This window comes from Tupaia chinensis, unplaced genomic scaffold, assembly GCF_000334495.1.
Source record: "Tupaia chinensis unplaced genomic scaffold, TupChi_1.0 Scaffold000293_1, whole genome shotgun sequence".
In the NCBI taxonomy this organism is placed as follows: domain Eukaryota; kingdom Metazoa; phylum Chordata; class Mammalia; order Scandentia; family Tupaiidae; genus Tupaia; species Tupaia belangeri.
The window spans coordinates 1,959-7,634 of NW_006159778.1; the positions used below are offsets into that span (position 1 = coordinate 1,959).

At 38.2% G+C, this 5,676-nt stretch overlaps 1 long non-coding RNA gene across 1 annotated transcript; it reads left to right on the forward strand.

Moving 5' to 3' along the window:
* The first annotated feature begins 3,573 nt into the window (after positions 1-3,573).
* On the forward strand, positions 3,574-5,088 carry LOC102488944 (uncharacterized). Its single transcript, XR_334841.1, has 3 exons — positions 3,574-3,668; positions 4,409-4,469; positions 4,891-5,088. It is a non-coding gene; the product is annotated as an uncharacterized LOC102488944 (long non-coding RNA).
* Positions 5,089-5,676: the final 588 nt, after the last annotated feature.

Consider the following 5,676-nt stretch of genomic DNA (forward strand, 5'->3'; position numbering starts at 1 on the left):
CCATGAGGTCCGGACTCGAACTGCAGTTGACTATGTGGGAGTCCAGCGACATAGCCATTACGCTAACTGCTGGTCTCAAGCCTGATGTGACTCTTGAGAAAATGTAAAAATGATTAAGTCACTACCAGAACCTATCAAGTAACTTAAGACTTAGAAAAGAACCCAAATATTGCAATGCAAACATGGCACATAATGCAGGTTTAAACCATGTGTTAGAAATCTGATGTGTAGAGAGCCATTAATAGCAGTGGAGAATGAATAGAAATTTACTTGGTGTAAAATGTGACTAGTTCATTCTGAATGCTCTTCATAGACAGTGATGATTCAGTGGTGCTGTCTGATGACAACCAGGGTGGCTACTTGGCACATTGTAGTTCTACAGATGCAAAGGTTTGTTACAAGAATTGCAGCAGTGGTGCTGAGAAGAGTGACCTTGGGCAGCAACACTATTATGATGGACTAATAGAAGATCTGGTCAAGCCCTGTGTCAGATGAGAGATGTCATGCTTGTCAGGGGGTCTGGAATCATGGACTATGTTTGTGGATCTTATAGGAGTTACCCACCTGTGAGATGATGCACCTTCAGTTTCCTTCTGGGGAATGGAAAGCTTGCCTTAAAGCAGCTGTGAGTTATCTAGATACTTTGTTTTTTCATTTCACAGCATCTGTGCACTTGTCAGAGAGAGACAGAAGAAAAGAGAGATAGAGAAAGAAAACTCTAAAGCAGCATAGTCTTGCCCCAATCCCTTTACCTGCGTTTCTCCAACTGGTTGGGAATTTGGCTACTTGTTCACATGCACAGGTCATGTAAAGACCCCAGGGATTAGATTTAGAATAATGGTCTGCCATGGGATATCTGCTTCTTTTAACCACTTGGCTACAAGACCAGTTTTATCCTAATCTTTGAGGAACTAAGTGATAAAGCTAAAACTACACCTTGGTTTGTTGTATCTTACTCGCCACTTCTCTTGATCTCTCTCTCTCTCTCTCTCTTTTTTTTTTTTTTTTTTTTTTTAGAACCAGGTTTTGTTTTTATTTAAAAAAAGGTTAGTTTTTTTTATTTGTTTGTTTATTTTTCACATTATTTATTATTTGTTTGTTGTATATACTTTCAATCATATTGTTTGGCTTACCATGAGAACATTTTGATATGTGCACATTTCTCCCCAGACCCGTTGATTAAAATATCTTTAACAGATAACACCACACCTCCCCATCCTGTCAATGCTCTACCTCTGTATCCCTTCTCCAAATGTCCTTCATTAGGCCCGACTCCTCCTGCTTCTCTTGAAAGACAATTGATTGGGCATCAGGAAGACATCTGAGGCCTCGAATTGCTGATCAGCTCATACTTTGAATTTTCATTTTATTAATTTGCACAGAATGGCAAGAAATGGGGCTAACCTATGCAAAATGAGGCTTTTTTGTTGTTGTTGTTGAGACCTATATATTCCCTTTGATAATTGAAAAACAAAAAAGTCAGTTGATAGGGTGATTGATTTCTCTGTTTCATATCTGATATTGATTCAATTCTTCTTCTTTTTTTTAAAAATTTTTTTAGAGGTTTTTGCTATCAGGCACGTGTGCTTGCCAGAAAGACAGAGTGCAGAGTGAGACAGAGAGACAGAAAGTGAGAAATCACCCCCAGGGAGTTGGCCACATGGCAATCCTTTCTCCTCCATTCCCCTCTCCGGATCTTGGGCACACACGCACACGCACCTGGTGTGAGTTTAAGCCACTTGGTCCAGGACTTGAACCGCTATCGACTCCATGGGAGTCCAGTGACATAGCCATTAAGCTAACTGCTGGTCCCAGTAAATAAATTATGGAAAGGGGTCAAATTTTGTACAAAAATTGTTTTCTCTGTGTACTGATAGGAGACTAATGGGGTAAAGACAATGTGTTTGCTCATCTTAGAAGTCATTTTAAATAGGAATTGACACCAACATTGCTGACTTCCATACGTGGATCCCCTGTTTCCACTCATATTCTCATTTAGATTTTGCTTGTATTCCATTGTATTGTCCTTGACATGTATAAGGTTATTATCTATATAGGTCTATACTTTTTAAAAAATAATTTTTAATTTAATTTTCTTTTATACATTCAATCATGTTATTTAGCTTACTTTGAATGGACACTATTTAGAGAAAAATGGAATCCTGACATGATATTATCTTGGCATTGAAAAGGTGGGGGTTTATATTTGACAGGTGGTCAGTGTCCTGGCAATACTAGATCCCCTTAATCCAGTCACCAATTGAGATCTTTCAGTCCAGTTCAGTCCCTATGTAGGGCAATGTTTTCTGTCAGCTTTATTCCTAATGTGGAACTTTACTGGTCCCCAACCAAGGCCTATGGGTTTTACTAGGGTTCACCTCGATGGGCAGATCTTGAACTCCACTTGTTTTTTTTGTTTTGTTTTGTTTTTTTTCCTAGTTGACACTTGTGTACATGTGTGCAAAAACTGCTCAGCCTCTGTGTAATTCCGGAGTGTCCATCCAAAATTCATTGAGGAAACAAGGGAAAATCAACTCGAATGCCAGGCTAGCCTGAATCCTGGATTTCCTTCTTATAGTCTCATGTTTCTCCACTGGCTTCATAGCAATTCATGTTTTTGATTATGTATTCCATCCACTGTCCACTATTTATTCTTGTTCTAAGGGGAGATCTGGGACTTCAGACCTGCTCTTTACTGTTCAAAAGTAAAATTCTTCTATATTGTCCCTCAAAGGATGGGTTTACATTATTTTAGCCTGAGTCCAAGTCACAGTTTGCTATGTCCTCACTGGCTTTGGGTGTGTATTGAGCGATAACTCTTTTAGGATAGAAATAGTACCTGTTCTCCTCTGTATCCTCAGTATCTCACTATGCATCCAATGCCCGAGAGTCATTGCAGAAAACTTTGCCTAGAGGATTGCTTGGATTGCCAGAAAGAAATGCACAGATATTCCTCCAGAGTGTTTTTGTTCTTGCTTTCTAGAGATCTTTGAGTTTGATGTGTGATCTATAGAAAAGTGGAGAATCTTTTGAATCAAATTATATACAGAGTTCTTTGCTAATAATAGTTATATATATAACTATATTTGCTCTTATTAGGCCATCATCATTTATTGCATTCACTATCAATGAAGTCAGTCTTGTTAACATAAATCTACACTGAGCTTATGGTTTTCCAGCTGAAATCTACTTCAGGGTCTAACATCCTTTTGTATGGAGCAGGTTGGATCTTTTTTTATGTCTGTACAGTTGCCAACACTGAAGATTCTCCTCAACCAAGATTTCCCTCAACCAGGATCTTTGAAGGAGGTGGCAGGAATTTTGTCCTGAAATGTAGAAATTTCAGAGGGTGAAGTAGAGGGTTAATGACACTTTGTCTTACCATGACCTCTGTAAGGCTGACTGTCTGTGAGGCACCAGCCTTTACTGAGGGAAGCTGTCCCCACAGCTTTGTGCAGGGGAGGGTGGGAGAGAACCTTTGAATCAAGGCCTTGAGACCGCTAGGAGGTAAGAAGTGCAAATTTTCATTTGGGCTACTGAATAATGTGTGTTTCTTTCCCATTTTAGGAAGCTGTTAATGAGGGAACTTGAGCAGATATAGAACAAAAGGAGGTTTCAAAGGCAGAGGAAAAAGTCAAGTTGACTACTGAAAAAATACATAATTTAAAGTGAGTTCTGACAGCAAACATCAATGTCTAGAGAAGCCTGTTTTGGATTTTCTTGATTTCTAATATTCGTATAGTGTATATTTAGGATCAATTGACATAGAAATATAAAAACGTTGTCAGAAAAAATATGTATTTTTTTTGTGTTTTATATATATATACATATATATACATATAGTCTATATATGTAGAGAAAGAGAGGGAGCGAGTGCTCTACCAGAAGAAAAAGCAAAATACAAATAATGCTGAGTTAGTGAAAATTTTCTGAGCCCCAGAGTTAGTTTGATTATGCATACATTTGGTTTATGTAAACATGTCTGGGAGTATTGAAGACAGTAATAATTCTTATAAATGATGCAATTTCATGTCAGCTAAACCACATACACAAAAATGATTTTGTCATTTTATAAGAACAATTGTCACTGCCTTGTGACATGTGGTAAAAACTTAAGTACAAGAAGAATGGTATTGATGGTCAATGATACCCAACAGAGGAAAAAGTAGAGAGAAATTGAGATGAGTAAGGAAATTATATCAGCTGAGAATTCTGCAGGATTCCGTAATGGATAAGGAAACTGTTTTTAGCTTGGGTTTTACTGTACTCTTATTCATGGAAACTATGCTTTCAGTGTATGGATAAAATGTGTAAGGATACAGTTGTGAGGATCACAGGAACATAGAACATTATTGAAAATGATATTCAATGTTGTGCTATGTCTGATGAAAGTAATTCTAAATCATAGGAAAAGAGTTGGAGAAACTGAAGAAGAAGAGAAGAGAAAAGATACCACCTTTCTAAACCAGGTAACCTATGTTCTGTTCAACAGTTGCCAAATCCTCAATTCCATCACAGAGATGAGTATAATGGCCCTTAGAAGGTCTAAACATATTGGCTCTAGCAGTTCTAAACATATTGGGTCCAGCAGGCAGCATGGTGGTTAAGGGCACTGGACTCCCACGTGGCCCACTGTGGTTTGAGTCCCTGACCTGGCAGCTTGGTTTCTTACTCTCTCTCTGTTTCTGTCTCTCTTGCTCTGTCTCTCTCTGGTCAAATTAAAATAACTAAATAATTAAAGTTAAATAAAATAATTCTTTAAAAAATTCTAATATTTTGTTTGATGTTTTCAGTTTTGTTTCATTTTGTTTTGTTTTCAGAAGGTTTTTCTTTCTTCTGTGCCCAGTTGACCCTGACTCCACACAAACATGTTTCTATTTTCTAACTCAGGGTTCGTGTTTTGGAGCAGGTAATGGTGAAGAACTCCAGGGAGGCCATCTACCTGAAAGAGAGATGAAACTGGGATATTTATCTTTAAGATTTTTTTTTATTTCTTCAGAGAGAGAGAGACAGACAGACAGAGAAGAAAGAGATACACTCTCTAACATGGTTTTGCAACTACCTACCCTCCTACTAAATTGGACAAGACATGGGCATATGTGTGTCTGCTATATACAGGGAGATCTTGGGGTGTGAACTTGGGACCTTGCTATATGACTTTACCATCGTTAAGAATTGGGTTTCTGCTGTTCCTTTGTAGGTGACCTGTGATAGATATTTTTAAGGGTCTTCTTGATGATTTAAGACATAGCTGCTGAGGACTAGTTAAGAATTTGGTGTTATAATTCTTTTTTTCCCCTTTATTTTTAAAAAGTTTTTCCTATAAGGACATGTGCTTACCAGAGAGAGACAAAAAGAGAGGGCAGGAATGTGAGAAATCACCCCTCAGGGGGATGGCCATGATGAAATTCCTTTTCTTCCATTCTCTTCATGTGATTTTGGTTCTTTGTCAGCAAGGTTGTCAATAATGCAATATCAGGATACCAGGGGAACATGGACTGTAGAACCTAGCACAGGGAGGAACTAGCATGGTCATCCTTCCTCAGAGAGGTAGGAATACACTGAGAAGATGGCAACTCAGATTTTGCTGCAAAATTCACATACCCTGTATTTTGTTCCAGAATGATCATAATACTATTGACCCCAGTCAGATGGCTCTTTGTGCTGATCCCCTGT